General features: G+C 37.9%; 2 long non-coding RNA genes across 2 annotated transcripts in view; one reads left to right on the forward strand and one right to left on the reverse strand.

Annotated features, from left to right (window-relative positions):
• Positions 1 to 335: 335 nt before the first annotated feature.
• Positions 336 to 17,930, forward strand: part of LOC127512215 (uncharacterized) — a 28,409-nt gene continuing 10,814 nt past the window's right edge. The window contains exon 1 of the long non-coding RNA XR_007930156.1: positions 336 to 733. This is a non-coding gene — a long non-coding RNA (uncharacterized LOC127512215). The remainder of the gene's footprint in view (positions 734 to 17,930) is intronic.
• On the reverse strand, positions 13,359 to 17,887 carry LOC127512214 (uncharacterized). The gene is made up of 3 exons (XR_007930155.1): positions 14,078 to 17,887; positions 13,932 to 13,997; positions 13,359 to 13,659 (listed from the first exon to the last, which is right to left on the reverse strand). It is a non-coding gene; the product is annotated as an uncharacterized LOC127512214 (long non-coding RNA).

A 17,930-nucleotide genomic window follows, 5' to 3' on the forward strand; every position in this document is an offset into this window, starting at 1 on the left:
ATTAAAAGCAGCATATAATGTCATATCTCCATCTGAGCTGGAGTCACAATGAGGTTCAGCTTCTCTTCTTCATGTCACCTATTGTCCTGAGATTAACCTCTTTCTCCTTCCACATAATAGTGATGGAATCTTAACATGTGAGTCAGGAAAACAGTCATCTCCTTCCATGAGTTCTCTTCTCCACCCACCATTTCCCCCTATTGCACAAAAACAGACAGGAAGTGCGTCATAACTAAGGAAGTACTTCCAGGAAATGGAGCAAAAGCACAAAATAAAGAGGGAGGATATGAATGTGGTGAAGATATGGCAATCCTTTCTTTTGCTTGTTTGTTTCATCAAAATGTGCAAAACAAAATAAAATTAGAATAAAAATATTTAGGTCTAACTGAGTCTGAAAATTCTTAAATAGCTGAAACTAAATTCTAAAATCAGAGTAGTGCTGTGACAAAAAAGATCAAGGCTCTTGAAATCTCAGCTGTGCAGTTGTGGCAGTTAGCCTGTGGTGGTGCTCTAGTTCCTATGGACTGTCATGTGATTAACGTAGTAGCAACCATTAGCCATCAGGTGGCACTGTTAGTTAGGGCACTTACCAGTATTCTTGACCCAGCACTCGCAAGGTACTCAGTGCTGCTAGCACAGGAAGAGATGAAGTGGACTATTTGGCCCATAAAAAGTACATGGGGCTTGAGTTCAGTGACTGGAAATCACAGAGGAGATAGGGCAGGGAGCGGAGGTGAGTCAACTTCATCTGCCTCAGCAGGACTCTAGAGCCTACTCATGCTTTTATCAGCAAGTAGATCAGTGATACGCTCACCGCCTCACTTAGTTGACGAAAAACCAACGTTGTTCCCGTTTACCAACTGAAAATCAAATTACACAGTTTTGGGAACAAGGACAAGTTGTTCAATTCAACCCCAATTAATTTGGTTTAAACTAACATCTTAAAAATGTAAAGAGCCCTTTAATGGTTCCAAAAAGTTTAAAAATCGCTATACATAGTTAGAAGCTACTAAACTACTTAAACCTCAATAGGGGTCATGTGAATATATTTTTCCTCCCCATCAAACAGACAAATCTCATGAACGCAAGTTTTTCCAGCTCAGCCTATCACAATGTTCTTCTACCACACTTGACACGTTTAACAGACCTGAAGTGCCTTTGCAAAACATGGAGGCATAAAGAAGAGCTGGATGGTTGTGTACTGTTGGCAAAACTGTCTCTGTCAGAGTTAGCTTTAATGTGAGCTCTAAAACCTTTTCAGCTCCAGAGCAGCGCAGCTCTTATTTACCAGGAAGAGAATGACGTGGGACGTTACATAAGATTGAGTCTGTCTTTCGCAAAAAGTGGTATGGAGCAATCTTTACAACCAGTTTGTTGTATGTTAACTAGGTTACACCACACCAAGTAACAATATCACCTTCTGTGTTGGGTGTGTGATGTGCTAAATAGGTTGAATGACTCTTCAGGGTGTGGCAAGGCAGGTTTGTGTGTGTGTGTTCACGTGTTGTGTACTGGCTGCAGGTAATTTAATCCAAAATATATTACTTTTGAATTAGTGATATCATTTTAATTATCTACAGTGCTGGGGAAAAAGTTTCAGAATTTCTGAATTTGTGTTCTTTTTTTTTAACACTATGTGGCCAGATTGTGGTTGTACACAGATACGAGTTACAAAAGTTTGGTTCATCTTTCATTTCTTTGGTGTTCAATGTTTCAATCATATGATCTTCAGGTGTGCAAAAGTTTTTGCCCGCAGAATGTCATGGCCAAATTACAGATCATTTTGATTGGCTGTTTTATGAGCAGCCTTTATTTAAGCTGGCCCTGCTCAATTTAAATAAGACATTTGCCCTTAGTCAGAGTGAATTTGGCAGTACTGCATTTGTAAATTTGTGCAAGTGTATCTTACCCCAAAGGAATGAAAAAAAAAAGTTGCTTATCAGCCTGGAAAAATTACGATGACATTTATAAGGCTCAGAAGAACCATGATCAGAGCCATAATATCTGAATGGAGAATGTTTGGAATGGTTTTACACCATGTCTACACTTGATGTTGATTAAATTTTTCCAAATTTATTTGCTACAAATTCAAAAAAAAAAAAAAAAACATGACGTTGCAAGGAGGATCAATCTTAGCTTACAACAAAGTTGTAGAAATTTGCCAGAAATTTGGTGTTGCGGTCGCGCAGTTTGCTGTAAGATCTCACATGGATACAGTTTGACAAGCATCGATCGTAAAGGACTATAAAAACCATAAAGTTTGCAGCTTGTTTTAAACATTTTTTGTTGTTGTTGTATTTATTAAACAAATTAAAGACAGGGAATGGTTTTGTGTCGATTTTGAACTTTTTTTTGTTAATTTTTGAACTACCCAATTTCATTTTGAGCTATTTAATTCAAAAAGTAAAAAAAAAAAAAAGTAAACATTTTATTCTACAACAGCAACAAAGTAAGGAAAAATGATTGAACAAATACATAAAAAATTGGCTAACGATGAAAAAAAAACAATGTGTGTGCATTTTAGTCACCTTCACAGTTGTGTGTTGTCAAATGTTATACACTGCCCCATTTTGTTAAATGTTTGAAACTACTTCAGTATAAGCAAATGTGAAAAGTAATGTTGCAATCTTAGTCTACTCAAACATTTTATTTTTACATTTAGGAATTATCTAGTTCTTACATTTAGGTGAAAGTTTTGAGTAAGTGCTGTATCAAATTAAGTACGAGGACCTACTGAATTAAATGATACCAGTTCTCTCATTTAATATCCATTAACTTGATCGCAAGTCAAACTGTAACATGTCTAAAATGTCTGTCATATCTGGAAGATGCTGCTCATATCTGTTTATATTAGATATTTCATTCTTACCTAATTTCTAAGTGGTTAAACTGACGGTGTTACAAGTCAATAACAGTCTCCCGTCTCCCTTATACATAAATGTAGGTTTGAAGAACTTATTGCATTCAGTGTAAAACTAAGCAAAAATACAGAAAATCAGACACTTTTTTCAGATCGCTATAGTTAATGTGACTCTCTAAAGTAAAATTGTCCTCTCTCCCCCTCCCTTCTGGTGAGTCAAACTGTAACATTTCCTTCACCATCTCAACTGCTTTGCCATTTCTCGCTCTCCCTCCCTCTCTCTGTTTGGAGATTAAATGGGCATCCTGCCAGTTTTTCATATTTCCTGGCAGCAAAGGGGCCAGCCAACTTCCTGGAGGGGAGGGGCTTACTGAAAGGTTACATTTGCACAATGTGCCTATGGAAAAACACAGAGCGGGGAAAGAACACGAGAGAGGGAGAAAAAGAGAGGGGAGGGGCAGCAGGGGAACAGATAGGTTGAGAGAAAGGGAGGGGGAGCTTGAGAGAGCGTTAGGCAGCTTGGGCTAAACTAAACGACTCTACCATTCTGCTGTGCTCGGGTAATGGAAAAAGCCCTCCAGGGGAATATTCAGCATGCAAGAGTATCGAGTTGCTCTCCATCATTACAATGCTGCCTAACACCCCCCCAACCCCCCCTACACACACTCCCCTTTCGGTTCCTCCCCCGCAACGGCCCCCTCCTCCTCCCAAGCTTCATTTTTCCCTCCTTTTTCTCCCGTCCATGCGTCTGTGAAATGAAAAGGCTTTCTGGGAGGCTAGCTGAGGGCCACAGGAGGTTGGCTGAGCCTGGCCTATTTGAAGTCGGTGCATAGGTGTTCATGTGCATGTATGTGTTTGTGTGAGAGGCAGGAGCTGGTTGATTGGTTACGGGAATGGAGCTGTAGTGCAGTTGTATTGGTTTATGTGTAGTAGATACATAATGGAAACAAACACCCTTGTCATTATCTATCCATAAAGTGGGAAGAAAGACCGATAGAGATAGGAAGTGGTTGCTGTAAAGTCATTTAGTTAGTAAAAAGCCTCAGTTAGGTGTAAAATGGCAGAGAAATAGCCCGTTCACACCAAGATGAATGTTCAGTGTGATAAACATTTTAATTTGAATGAACAACTGTTAATGCGTCTGTTCAGACCAACAAAAACATTTGCATGGTGTCAATGTGATGGTGTTTTTTTTTTTTCAAATCTCGTTACCATTGCACTGCGAAGAGAACTGGCCAAACAATAAGATTTGCGCTTTTGGTCGCATGACCAGAGCTGCTGCTGTTACGTAAAACTATGGCATGGTGGGACTTACAAACAGACTTTTTTTCTAAGCGATATTGAATAGCAGAGGAATAATCCAGAATATCTCTAATATCTCCATACTCTTGTATTTAGTGTTGTTTAAAACACTATTGCGATTACAAAAATCCGAAATGCTGTTTGAGAACATTTAAATACTGTTTGAATTCCTTTCTTCGCAGTGACAGCCGAGTGTCAAAAATGGAAAGTTGTGCAATACTTTACTTGTGTACTAACTTTTTTCAGAATTTCCATAAGTGACACCTATACTGTCAGAGAGAGAATTTTAATTTCACATTGGTCTGAACGCATTGCCTGCGAAAATCTGACCAAATTCCAAACCGTTCCAAACCTATATGACTTTTTGGATGGACAGAAATTCTAATTAAAAGTCTACACATATTTCCAGTAATGTCTTGAACATTTTTTGTTGTTGTCGTTCAATCATTTGCAGAGATTGCTACACCATATTTTGAATTATTTTGTATATAACTTAGAAATAACTATTTTATGATGAATATGATATGCCCTTAAGGGGCACAAAGAAACTAAATTGTGATTAGTTGTTTTACATGTTGTTCAGACAGTTCAAGTATAAAAAAGTGTCCTATCTAAGAACTTGAAATTGAGACTAATACTTAGAGCAAAGGACAACAAATTCCAGTATCACAGTTACGCCTCATTTACTATGCAGAAAATGAGAAATTTGTATTGAATGAGTAATTACAGAAAGCAAATTTCCAAAAGGATTTGAGACTCGACTTGACTCATGACAGAAGGCTTGACTTGCGCTCTACATTAGAGGCTTCCTTGGCCAGAATAAGACATATTTGTGGATATGCTCTGATCTTTGCATGTCCTTCTTTTACGTAATCTGTGACAAAATAGACCAGCACTAATGATAGTAGTGATGACATTTAGAAAGTCAGGCATACTGCACACTGCTAAGAATGGACTGCACCACACCCTTCCCACTCCTACTCACTTAGTATTTCAAGCGCAAGAACACTGCTAAATTCTGGCAGGACTGGCAAATCTTCAAAGGACTTGCACAACCAAAAATAAACTGTATGTACTCACGGGGGCCTGAAGTGTCAGTGCAAACATTTTGAACTTAATATTGAATGGATAGTCTTCTTGAACAATACTTCATTCTGCCTTCCTGCCCAGGCTTTGAAATCCCTATAAAGAAAGAGATGGAAAGAGTTCGAACGAGAAGCAGAGGAAAAGCTAAATTATTGTCCCCCAAATCCTTTTCATGTCTGTTTGAGTCCTAGCACTGCAGCCACCCAATGAGAAGTTAGTACAGTTTAGCACAGCACAGCAAGGCATGCTTCATCCACAAGACTCCTGCACACTCTCATACTTTTCCCGCAGTATACTTCATTTTCTCTCTGTTCCTCACTCACTCACACACACACTTATATTGTGGTTTAGGGGACTCTCCATAGGCATAATGGTTTTTATACTGTACAAACTGTATATTCTATCCCCTTACACTAAATCTACCCTAAACTTTTGGCATTTTTTGAATTTCAAAAAACACTGTTTAGTATGTTTTTTAAGCCATTTGGTTTACGAGGACACAGGAAGTGTTTACATTGTAAATCCCATGTCATTATACACATATGTGTCCTCCATATATACAAGAACCCACACATAAACACTGTTATATTCTTTCAGATATTTAGAATTATAACTAGGAATATTCATATTGTGAATGAATCACTCTGAGTCAATTCCTTTCAAAGAATTGGTCAAACTAATTAGAAAAATGGCCTGAATTGTTTTTTTGGAGTTCACTCAAAAAAATCGCTTGGTGTGGTTTCACTCTGTAAAACAGCTAACAGGGTATATATCAGAGAACATTAAGACCTTTGAAAGAAATTGATATTAACCTACAATTCATTAAAACCAGTGATAAAGAATGTTTTTAATACAATTACATTAAGACTTCATACCTTATACAGCTTTTGCATGAATTTGAACTTTTAAAGTTATTGCCTGAATTTTCAGCAGCATTACTTCAGTCTTCAGGACCACATGATCCTTCAGAAATCATTCTGATATGCTGATTTGCTGCTCAAGAAACATTTCCTATTATTATCAATGTTATTATAAAAACAGTTAATTAATATTGTTGTGGAAACCGTGATTAATTTTTCAGGATTTTTTGATTAATGTAAAGTTTATAAGAACAGCATTTATTTGAAATAGAAATCTTTTGTAACATTATAAATGCCTTTACTGTCACATATATACACTCACACAAACACACACACACACACACACACCAAGCTTATGAGCCAAAACATTATGACCACCTGCCTAATATGCTGTTGGTCCTTTGTGTACTGCCAAAACAGCACCAACCTGCCGTGACATGGTCTCTACAAGACCCCTGAAGGTGTCCTGTAGTATCTGGCACAAGAAATTGGCAGCAGATCCTTCATGTCCAATAGGTTGTGAGGTGGAGCTACCGTGGATTGAACTTGGTGGTCCAGCACATCCTACAGATGCTCAGTTGGATTGAGATCATCATGTCCCTCAAACAATTCCTGAACAATGTGTGCAGTGTGGCAGGGTGCATTATCCTTCTGAAAGAGGCCACATACACTAGGGAACACCAGGGTGTGTACCTAGTCTGCAACAATGTTTAGGTAGGTGGCACACAGGTGGCACACATCAAATTTACATCCACATGAATGGCCGGACCCAGGGTTTCCCAGCTGAACATTGCCCAGAGCATCGCAATCCTTCCACTGGCTTGTTGTCATCCCAGAGTGCATCCTGGTGCCATCATTTCCCCAGGTAACAGGTACGTGTTATACTTATCGGACCAGGTGACCTTTTTCCACTGGGGCTACTGTATATAATTTGCGGGCATCAGGGAGCCGATATCAATATGCGGGGTATTGAAATCGCTTTTGAACGTACACTCTCTTTTCACTTTGCTTTCAAATTCGCGAATACATGTATTCTGTGTATAGGGAGCAGTGGTACAGGCCGCACATTATACAAGATAAGATATTTGTCGATGTACTGTGTTGTGACACATTCCTCTCATAACCAATCTTTAAAATGTAGTGTGACTTGTGCCACAGTAGACTTTCTGTATCGATGAGCCATCGATGAGCCCAACACCCTGTTGGCGGTTTGTGGTCTGTCCCTCCTCAGACCACTGTTGGTAAATTCTCACCTCTGCTGACTGGGAGAAGCCCACGAGCCTTGCCGTTTCAGAGATACTCTGACCCAGTCGCATTGCCATAACAATTTGGCCCGTAGCTCAGATCTTTATTCCTGCCAATTACTTCTGCATCTAACACGCTGATTAAGAGATCTGATCGTTTGCTTACCATCTACCATCTTGTTTCCCAGACCTTAATACACGGCCATGTTAGGAAATGATCAACGATATTCACTTCACTGGTCATAATGTTTTGGCTCATTAGTGCATAAGCAGCTTTTTTGGTACAGAAAACACAAAGTAAATGTCTGAAAACAGTGTTAATCGATGTTTGAGGGTATAATTTTTTAATACCTTTTTCATTAACAAAATTAAGTATCTTGATTTTTTGGTTTGTTTGTTTTTAAATAATTTGACCCTAAATTTATGCTATTTAAATAGGTGTTTTTATATAAAACATAAGAACTCAAAAGATGGTCATATGCTGATTGATGAGGGTTTCCATGACAAATGCAGACACACTGCAGAGCTACACAAAATAATGCTGTAGATGTGTAGACTAATCAAGGACCATTATTCTCAGACACCAACTTTATCAGAGTGAAAACAAATCTGGTAAGCCAGGATCATTTGATCACCTCCATAGACCACATGCGAACTGAAGCTGAACGAAACAAGTCCATCTAATGCAGCTCTCATACTGTAAATCATCCACACACTGCAATCAGGCTCTGACATCCTTTATTTCACTGGAGAGATCCAGGCCGTTTGTAACTCGTTTTAATCCCATTGCATTCTCTCTCTATCCCCCTCCCCCCTCCTCTTATGCTCAATGTGCATGTCTGTTTCCCATACCAGACAGTGTCTAGACCGAAGCAATTACAGACAGCGCTTGAGCGCCTTGCCGCGGCCTGATGTTTGAGGGCCCTGGGACCGTCCTGGCAGCGGACAGTAAGAAGAGGGGAGGGAGGGAGGAGGTTTACTGGAAGGCCTTATCACCCAAACATTTCATTTGCTCACATGGTTGGAAGAACGGCTCTTATTGTTCATCTCACCTCTTAATGTTCATCTCACCTCCAAATCTTCTACTTGGAAAATCAGTACACTCTTATGGAGTCCGGGAGAAATGAGGATAAAGAGGTGAAAGATATAAAGGTTTTACTGAACCGGCTCTCCGTGGCCAGGCCTACATCTTCAGGTTTGTGCTAGAAGCTGAAAAGAGAAATTTCACATGCTGGAATAGGAAATTCCCTGCTGTATGCAGATGGAGGAGGGCTTTTGAATCTAAATATGAAGCTGTGAGAAAAGTAACATAAATATTTAATCATGAGCATCTCATTATGGGGCATCTAAGATTTTTATGCATTATGGAGCTTCAGAAAGATCACCTCTTAATTACAGATACAAAAGAAAATGTTAAGATCACTGAATTTACACATTTCTTAAGGATCATGTGTATCTCTTCCTAGATCGACAGGCCGAAATTATATTTTTGCTCTTATATAGTCAAAATTGAACAAAATTTTGGTAATAGAATATTATTTATTATCAAAAATTTGTCTATTCAATGCAGTTGAATCATGTCATACTAAAAAATCCCTGAGAATGCCCATGTGATCAACCATGGCTATTCAGTCTGGTTAAAGTTTTCACACATGGTTTGAAGGTTTTTAGATGATTTTGTGATCAAATATTTAGTTTGAGAGCTCAGCGCCAACATAATATTTTATTATATTAAGTGTTCTGTCTGTGTTTGAAAGTCAGGTTTGGAACGACATGAGGGTGAGTAAATGATAACAGAATTTTCATTCTTGGGTAAAGAATAAAACTATTCTTTAAAAAATGGAATTAGTTCAGAAATTCCAACCCAACCCCAAGTCTCTGTCTTGGTCCTTTAAACATACAAAATATCCTTGTGTCAATAATGAAAGAAATATGCCACAGACAGCATTATACATACCTCCATACCATTTATCACCCTCATTTATGTAGTCTGCCTTACCCCCATTTCTTTCTGGTTGTAAAAACTTCTTTGTCTTCCTCTTTCCATCTGGCCTTACTGTTGCTCTCTTTCTCGTCCACCTCTATTTTCAGTCTTCTCATCTGCACTTGTTTTACCCTCTCTCTCTCTATCACTATCTCTCATTTCTCTCTTATTTGTCTGCCTCACTCTATCCATCCTTCTCTCTTTCCACTTTCTCTCTCTCTCATTCTATCTCAACCCAAAACCCCTGCAGTGGTGTACTCCCACCCACTCGTACTGACACTGACACACAGAGGCGGCTGTGTGTGCGTGTGGACAGCATTGCTCTCCCATCGCCATAGACAGGGTGACTTCAGCGGGAAAGAATGCTCTCTCCTTCTGCTCTCTCTATGACTTCCTCCTTTTCCCAGAGCCTCTGCCCTCCACTCCACACAGCACAGAGAGCACGCACGCAAACACACACACACACGCACACGCACACACACTTCCATGTTTTATGGGGACTTTCCATAGACATAATGATTTTTATACTATACAAACTGTATATTCTATCCCCTAACCCTAAACCTACCCATCACAGAAAACTTTCTGCATTTATTTTATATTTTCAAAAAAAAACATTTAGTATGATTTTTTTCCTCATGGGGAGCAAAACATATCCCCAAAAGGACAAGATACAAGATATACAGTATCTCACAGAAGTGAGTACACCCCTCACATTTTTGTAAATATTTTATTATAACTTTTCATGTGATAACACTGAAAAAATGACACTTTGCTACAATGTAAAGTAGTGAGTGTACAGCTTGTATAACAGTGTAAATTTGCTGTCCCCTCAAAATAACTCAACACACAGCCATTAATGTCTAAACCGCTGGCCACAAAAGTGAGTACACCCCTAAGTGAAAATGTCCAAATTGGGCCCAATTAGCCATTTTCTCTCCCCGGTGTCATGTGACTCGTTAGTGTTACAAGGTCTCGGGTGTGAATGGGGAGCAGGTGTTAAATTTGGTGTTATCGCTCTCACTCTCTCATACTGGTCACTGGAAGTTCAACATGGCACCTCATGGCAAAGAACTCTCTGAGGATCTGAAAAAAAGAATTTTTGCTCTACATAAAGATGGCATAGGCTATAAGAAGATTGCCAAGACCCTGAAACTGAGCTGCAGCACGGTGGCCAAGACCATACAGCGGTTTAACAGGACAGGTTCCACTCAGAACAGGCCTCGCCATGATCGACCAAAGAAGTTGAGTGCACGTGCTCAGCGTCATATCCAGAGGTTGTGTTTGGGAAATAGACGTATGAGTGCTGCCAGCATTGCTGCAGAGGTTGAAGGGGTGGGGGGGTCAGCCTGTCAGTGCTCATACCATACACTGCACACTGCATCAAATTGGTCTGAATGGCTGTCGTCCCAGAAGGAAGCCTCTTCTAAAGATGATGCACATGAAAGCCTGCAAACAGTTTGCTGAAGACAAGCAGACTAAGGAACCATGTCCTGTGGTCTGATGAGACCAAGATAAACTTATTTGTTTCAGATGGTGTCAAGCGTGTGTGCCGGCAACCAGGTGAGGAGTACAAAGACAAATGCGTCTTGCCTACAGTCAAGCATGGTGGTGGGAGTGTCATGGTCTGGGACTGCATGAGTGCTGCCGGCACTGGGGAGCTACAGTTCATTGAGGGAACCATGAATGCCAACATGTACTGTGACATACTGAAGCAGAGCATGATCCACTCCCTTTGGAGACTGGGCCGCAGGGCAGTATTCCAACATGATAACGACCGCAAACACACCTCCAAGACGACCACTGCCTTGCTAAAGCATGTATCCAGACCTAAACCCTATTGAGCATCTGTGGGGCATCCTCAAATGGAAGGTGGAGGAGCGCAAGGTCTCTAACATCCACCAGCTCCGTGATGTCATCATGGAGGAATGGAAGAGGACTCCAGTGGCAACCTGTGAAGCTCTGGTGAACTCCATGCCCAAGAGGGTTAAGGCAGTGCTGGAAAATAATGGTGGCCACACAAAATATTGACACTTTGGGCCCAATTTGGACATTTTCACTTAGGGGTGTACTCACTTTTGTGGCCAGCGGTTTATGGCTGTGTGCTGAGTTATTTTGAGGGGACAGCAAGTTTACACTGTTATACAAGCTGTACACTCACTACTTTACGTTGTAGGAAAGTGTCATTTCTTCAGTGTTGTCACATGAAAAGATATAATAAAATATGTACAAAAATGTGAGGGGTGTATACAGAGATATTGTATAAGTTTCAGATATTAGCATCATTGTGGGGACAAGGATTTCAAGGGTTTACCTGAACTTGTGAAAAATATTATATACAACTGTTCAGTAACATTTCTTTTTTTGAAAGAAATTAATATTTTTATTCAGTAAGGACACTGTTTTCCACACTGATAATAAGAAATGTTTCTTGAGCACCAAATCTGCATATTAGATTTCTGAAGGATCATGTGACACTGAAGAGTAAATTATATTTTACATAAATAAATTACTTCATAAAATATATTATCAGAAAACAGTTATTTTTAAGTGTCAATCAATAAACATATATAGGGCTATATTAAAAAGCAAATTCAAATTTTTGAGTAGTATTTTGAGTAGTAACTCAAACATGCAACATTTTACATATGTGGCATTTAAGATTTTTTTTTGAGGCAGATAATTGCATGTTTGCCAAACTACCACATATGATTTGTGCTGTTTAACACAAAATGTCACATAAGAACATGAAGTGAAGTTGTGAAGATGAAGTGAACAAGATGAAGTGTGATTGGTGCTTTAAAATGACAGTTAGACACACCTTTTATATCTGAATGGACAGTTCTTGGCCAGAATAAACTAGAGTATGCTGCAGATTTAAGCTAATAAGACTAACAGTATTTTTCTATTAAGCCTGGTTCTGTAGTCTTGTTGAGCAAGAATATCTGCTGGTATGCAATAATATTTCCCAGTACTTTATAATAAAAAAATAAAAAAAATAAAAAAATAAAAAAAAAATCAATATGGAGATGTTTTTACTTTTACTCAAGTATGTTTTTGGATAGATTTGCCCATACCCATAGCACTTTACACTAAATATAACACTAACATTTTCCAATACTTGCACCCCTGCTTGATGGTAGAGATTATTTTGAAGCAATTTACTTATTAAATACAAATATTTTATAAAAAGAGTAAATAAATAAATAAATTCAATGGATATACAAGATGTGGTAAAATCCAAACATTCACTGTTTCACTTGAACTTTTCAGCCTTCTAGAAAATGTCTAATAGTCCTATCAGTGTCTGTTGTTTCACTGACTCTGCACGCTGTCCTTCAAGCATCTTCTCATTCAAAACAATCATTACGGGATGATGGCTGTGCCCTTGGTGAGACTGTTTTTCTGTGTGCAGTCAAGGTACTTTGTTTGACCTGCCTTTTCTCCTCCAAAACCCATTCTGATGCACTAGCAGCAATTAAAGACAAGGGCCCGGAGACCGACGCGGTCGGTCATTAATGATGATCAATAATGGACCCAGTGGTGTCCAAACAGGAAAAGGTCTAACACCTGCCCCACATCTTTTTCTCTGATGTGATAGAGAATAATAGCCATTGCATCTTGTTTACATATTGATTGTGTCGATGAACATAAGCTACTGTGTGATATACATTACCATTTAAAAGTTCGGAGTTTGTACTTTTTTTTTACACTCTAAAGAAAAATGGTTCTAAACAGTACCAAATCAGGGTTCTTGTAACAATAGCAGAACCCTTTTTTAAGGTTCCATTAAGAACCATGCTTTGAAAGTGCTATATAGGACCTTAATGGTGTTGTAAATAACCTCTTTAATAACAGTTTATTTTCATTAATATTAGTATATTATTATCTTTATATTATTAATATTAGTATCATTAATATTATTTTTTTTTATATATTAATTATTTATTATTATTTTGTTACTGGCCTGGTCTTATAATGTCTTGTAGCCTCTAACAGGGTTTACATAAAAAATAGCATGTTGTGTCAATTATGCACTTTTATTTTTTATTGACGTGAAATTGTAGCAAAAATGTGTGACAGTGCTCTAATAACAGTTATTAGCTGAATACATTAATAAATGACAATTGACATTGAACATGAATAAATACACAAGGAAGTAAAACACATATTAGAAACAGAAAATAGATGTAGGCCTAATGAAGACCAAGTTCCAGTGAAATATCTTCACAATCCTCAATCACGTCTTTAAGTCCATCATTTTGGTGTAATTGAGTGGCTTTTTCTCTCTGCAGATGATGAGGTTGTGGGATGTGACAGCATCTGAAATACACAATTGAGTTTAGAGTTACAGTCTGTCTCTTCCATTTGTTTATATAAAAATAATTTTGTTTATAAAGGCCAAAAATAGCAATAATTGACAGTATGTGAGCCCTTTACAATGTTAAAAGGAAAAGTGATATAAAGTCATGGGATAGCTTTAATGCTTGTTTTTTTTTTTTTTTTTTAACTGGGTATATTTATGCATAAACCCAAGTAATAACTAAAAAAAATCTAATAAAATGAATCATAAATTCAATATCTTTGTTACTTACTTAGTGGACAATAAGAGAGAAGTATCCTCAACTGAACAGAGCTGGTCACACCTATATTCTTTTAAACTAAAAAGGGGGAAAAAAACATGATTGGTTATAATTTGAAAGTTAAAATTTACAGACATTTTAATAAAGAAATCATTTACCTGAGAGTGTGTTGACAGTTCTTTGTAGTTTGATGGTTGAGCTCCAGAAAATCAGTAATGAGGTGGCTTTGACAGTTATGGATTTGAAAAACAAAAAGGCGGGAATAAAGAACCCTAACACCGTGACCTAACCAGACGTGACACGTTAATCAGAGTTTTTGTCCTAACCAGCCGCAACGGCGACACGCGAATATTCTAATTTAGAAACGGTTTCTATTTCTCCGCAGCTGGAACAGCAACACAAAGTACGGCAATGATAATATCAGGTACTGTTTATGTGCTTTATTTGATGTTAAAAGCGTCTAATGTGAGTTTGAATATCATTCTGTGTTCCCAGCTTTTTAGCTGTAATGAAAACAACACTGGCTAATTCACCTCCGATCTTGAAAATAAAAAATGGACACAAGAACGTTCAAACTGTCAACTCAGTGCGAACAAACAATTGTATTCTATAACAAAGATTGGTTCAGTCACTCCGTAATGTCCGTATGTACTTTAAATAATGTTTAAATGGTGTAAAATTTATGAATTTTACTATACTTGCCCATTTCATTGTGTCTGCTGTGATCTTGCCTGAGAGAGCCCGCCCACACTCTCTTCTGATTGGCTGTGGTTTTTGATTGATTTTATCGCTTCTCATTTTCGCATTGCGTCTAGTGTGGACAGTCAAACTGCTCATTGCTAGAATCTTATCGCATCGCGTCTGGTTAGGACACGGTGTAACATAAAGAACCATTACAGCATATAAAGGGTTCTTCAGGACCATACGGTTCTAAATAGAACTGTTACTACATGTAAAGAACCTTTAAAAGAACCATCTTTTTTAGAGCCTATGTTTTTGAAAGAAGTCTCTTATGCTCACCAAGGCAGCATTTATTTGATCAAAAATACATTAAAAACAGTAATATTGTTAAATATTAAGCACAATTTAAATGAACCTTTTTCTGTTTTAATATATTTTAAAACAATTTATTCCTGCTAATGCCAAAGCTGAATTTTCAGCATTATTCCTCCAGTCTTCAGTGTCACATGATCCTTCAGAAATCATTCTAATATGCTGATTTGCTGCAAGAAACATTTCTGATCATTATCAGTTGAAAACACTTGTGCTTTTTGTGCAAGTGTGATACATTTTTTCAGAATTCTTTTATGAATAGAAAGTTCAAAAGAACAGCATATATATGAAATAGAAATGGCAACATTATAAATGTCTTCACTGTCACTTTTGATCCATTTAATGCATCTCTGCTCAATAAAAATATTAATAAAAATAATAAAAAAAAAAAATTACTGACCCCAAACTTTTGAACGGTAGTGTAGCCATCAACAAAATGCATCAAAGATACTCAAAGTGTATTCAGGTTAATTACTAATTTGTCATTTATGTGTCTGTTTGTAATGTTGGTTAATATTGGTTAGGCTGTTGGTTAATATTCTTTACCGGGTAGGTGGTGTGCCCTTGGACAGTGTGACTTGTTTAAGTGTTTAGGTTTGTTGTTGATCTAGCAAAATTCTAGATAAACAAACAGCCTGAGTTTTTGGATTATGGCATTACAAAAAGGATTGTGGTTGCAGATTAGAGTGTCTGGATCTCTGCAGTGTATATATACAGTATGTGTGTGAGACTGTGTTGTGGTTTTATCCTCACACTCCAACTGTGTGTGCATGTGGGGGATTGTTAGTGGCAGCAGGGGGTTATGGGTAGCCTCTTGATTCAGATCCGTCAATATGAGGAACTTTTAACCCCACAGACAGCAGAGAATATAGAGAGGGGAAATACTGCTTTCATCCTACCAGTCATGTCTTTAATGATAACATCAGGACATATTGGAAATGTAAATTCTTCCTTTGTAGTTATTTTCTCAAAATTGTCAGTGTAGTTAAAAGAAACTTGAAAAATGTATCATGTTTTCCACAAAAATATTAAGCTGGACAACTGTAGGATCAGACTCATAGAAAAAAGCCAGTATTTTCCCCCCTCGTATTTTCATAATTTAAAAGGAAAGAAATAAACACAAATTATTACCAATGAAGACAGAATTATCTTTTCAAATTTTATTTACATTGTTTAGCAATTTCAAATAAAATGTTGAAATAGTCTTGCGATATCATTGTCCTTATCATGAACTATAAAATAAAGAAGCATGTCAAAATGAACAATATGGACAGGCATTTTCTAAATGTGGGTCGACTTTCAAAAATGACTGGTCATTAATTTACATATTTGGAGTGACTCAGAATCTACAAGTGTGTGGGAGATGGAACACCCATAGTGGAGTGAATGATTTAAATTATTAGAGTTTCTCTGCATTTGTCTCAAATGGTTGGTATGGAGTAAAGTGTTGGTGCTCCAGGCGGATTAAAATCAGATTTAGATTTGGCAAATCGTTTTAGTCAGAAGGAGTTGTGCGAAGAAACCGGGTTTAGGTCTTTTTGTTTATCCATTAAATCTGCTCTTCATGCGAACTTGAACTGCTTCAATTGCAGCTTGCTCTCCTTAATGTATAATGACCAGGTTAAGATCGACCCAATTAGCTACATGACAAAACTCAATAGCAGCTATTAAGCACCTGAATCTAAAAAAAGAGAAAATTAGAGGACTTAACCTGAAGTGAAATGATAAAGCAGAGTTTTCACCTTGAATTTAGATTCACAATGATCTTTGAAATATTAGCTTAGTGACTGAACACAAGAGAATCTGTGAGAATCCAGAACTGACCCTGTTTCACACCAATAATGGTGATACTTTGACCTCAACCCTGGGTCTGGACAGCAGTCTCTCAGGTGACCACTTATTGTCTCATTAGATCGAAACAGCCAAGACGAGACACACCAACATTTCTATAAAACTTCCTCTCCCCCTTTTTATTCCTTTTCCCTTTTTCATCCTGGAGGCCCTTTTCTTAGCTTTTTCTCAGTCTATTCCATTCTATTTCAATATATCTGTCACACAGTCACTGCACCACACATGGCAATAAAAAGAGAAGAACAATATGGGCTGCAAATACATGTATTTATTGCACATAAAAGAGAATAAACAAGAAAAAGCAGAGGTAAAAAAAAGAAACTCAAACAGAAAGTGTGTTTTGGTACGATCATCTCACTTTTATTATGTCAATTTCTCTGTGTGTGTCTTTTCTCTTTTTCCCTTTCCTATCTTTCTGTTTGTCCTCTGGTTGAATTCAGTCTGAGCCCAACATTTGGAACCACTTTTGGTCCGGGGCGTTTCACACTGAAACACTCCTTTTCTCTCCAGAACAGGCTGTTCTCTCTCACTCCATTTCCCTCCCTCGCTACTCTCTGTCTCTCACATCCACACAAGCACACAGCGCTCTGTTTAGATTCTGTTTATGTTGCCCACACAAAATCCTCTCTAAACTCGACTGCATGTTTGTTTCTAGTGCATTCAGTACAGAGAAGTGAGAAGCAGGAGGTTTACATCGATGTGACTCTGCTGTGCAGTGAGGGTTCACTGTGTTCATGTTTGCTCCATCAGGCCTCGGCACACTGTGGGTGATGAAATGAACAGGGGGGAAAGCAGATGCTTGGGTCTGGAATGTCTTCCGCAGCCTGAAACAATTTTAGGGTGGAGAGGAACGAACGGCCTGAGAGGGACGTATTGACAGTGCGAACGAGGAGGAATGCGTGATATATGCTGGATGTATACGTTCAGTAAAGCCTATATGTTTGTGGTGCAAGATTATATAGATGTTTCGCTCCAGTGTTTTTTAGTATTATGTTATATTCTATTATAGGATTTATTATTATATTTTAAATTAGATTCATTTATATTTTGAGTTTTCATTTTAATTTAAGTTTTAGTAATAGCATTATGTGCTTTTACCATTAGTTT

Source organism: Ctenopharyngodon idella, chromosome 5 (genome assembly GCF_019924925.1).
Source record: "Ctenopharyngodon idella isolate HZGC_01 chromosome 5, HZGC01, whole genome shotgun sequence".
Taxonomy (NCBI): domain Eukaryota; kingdom Metazoa; phylum Chordata; class Actinopteri; order Cypriniformes; family Xenocyprididae; genus Ctenopharyngodon; species Ctenopharyngodon idella.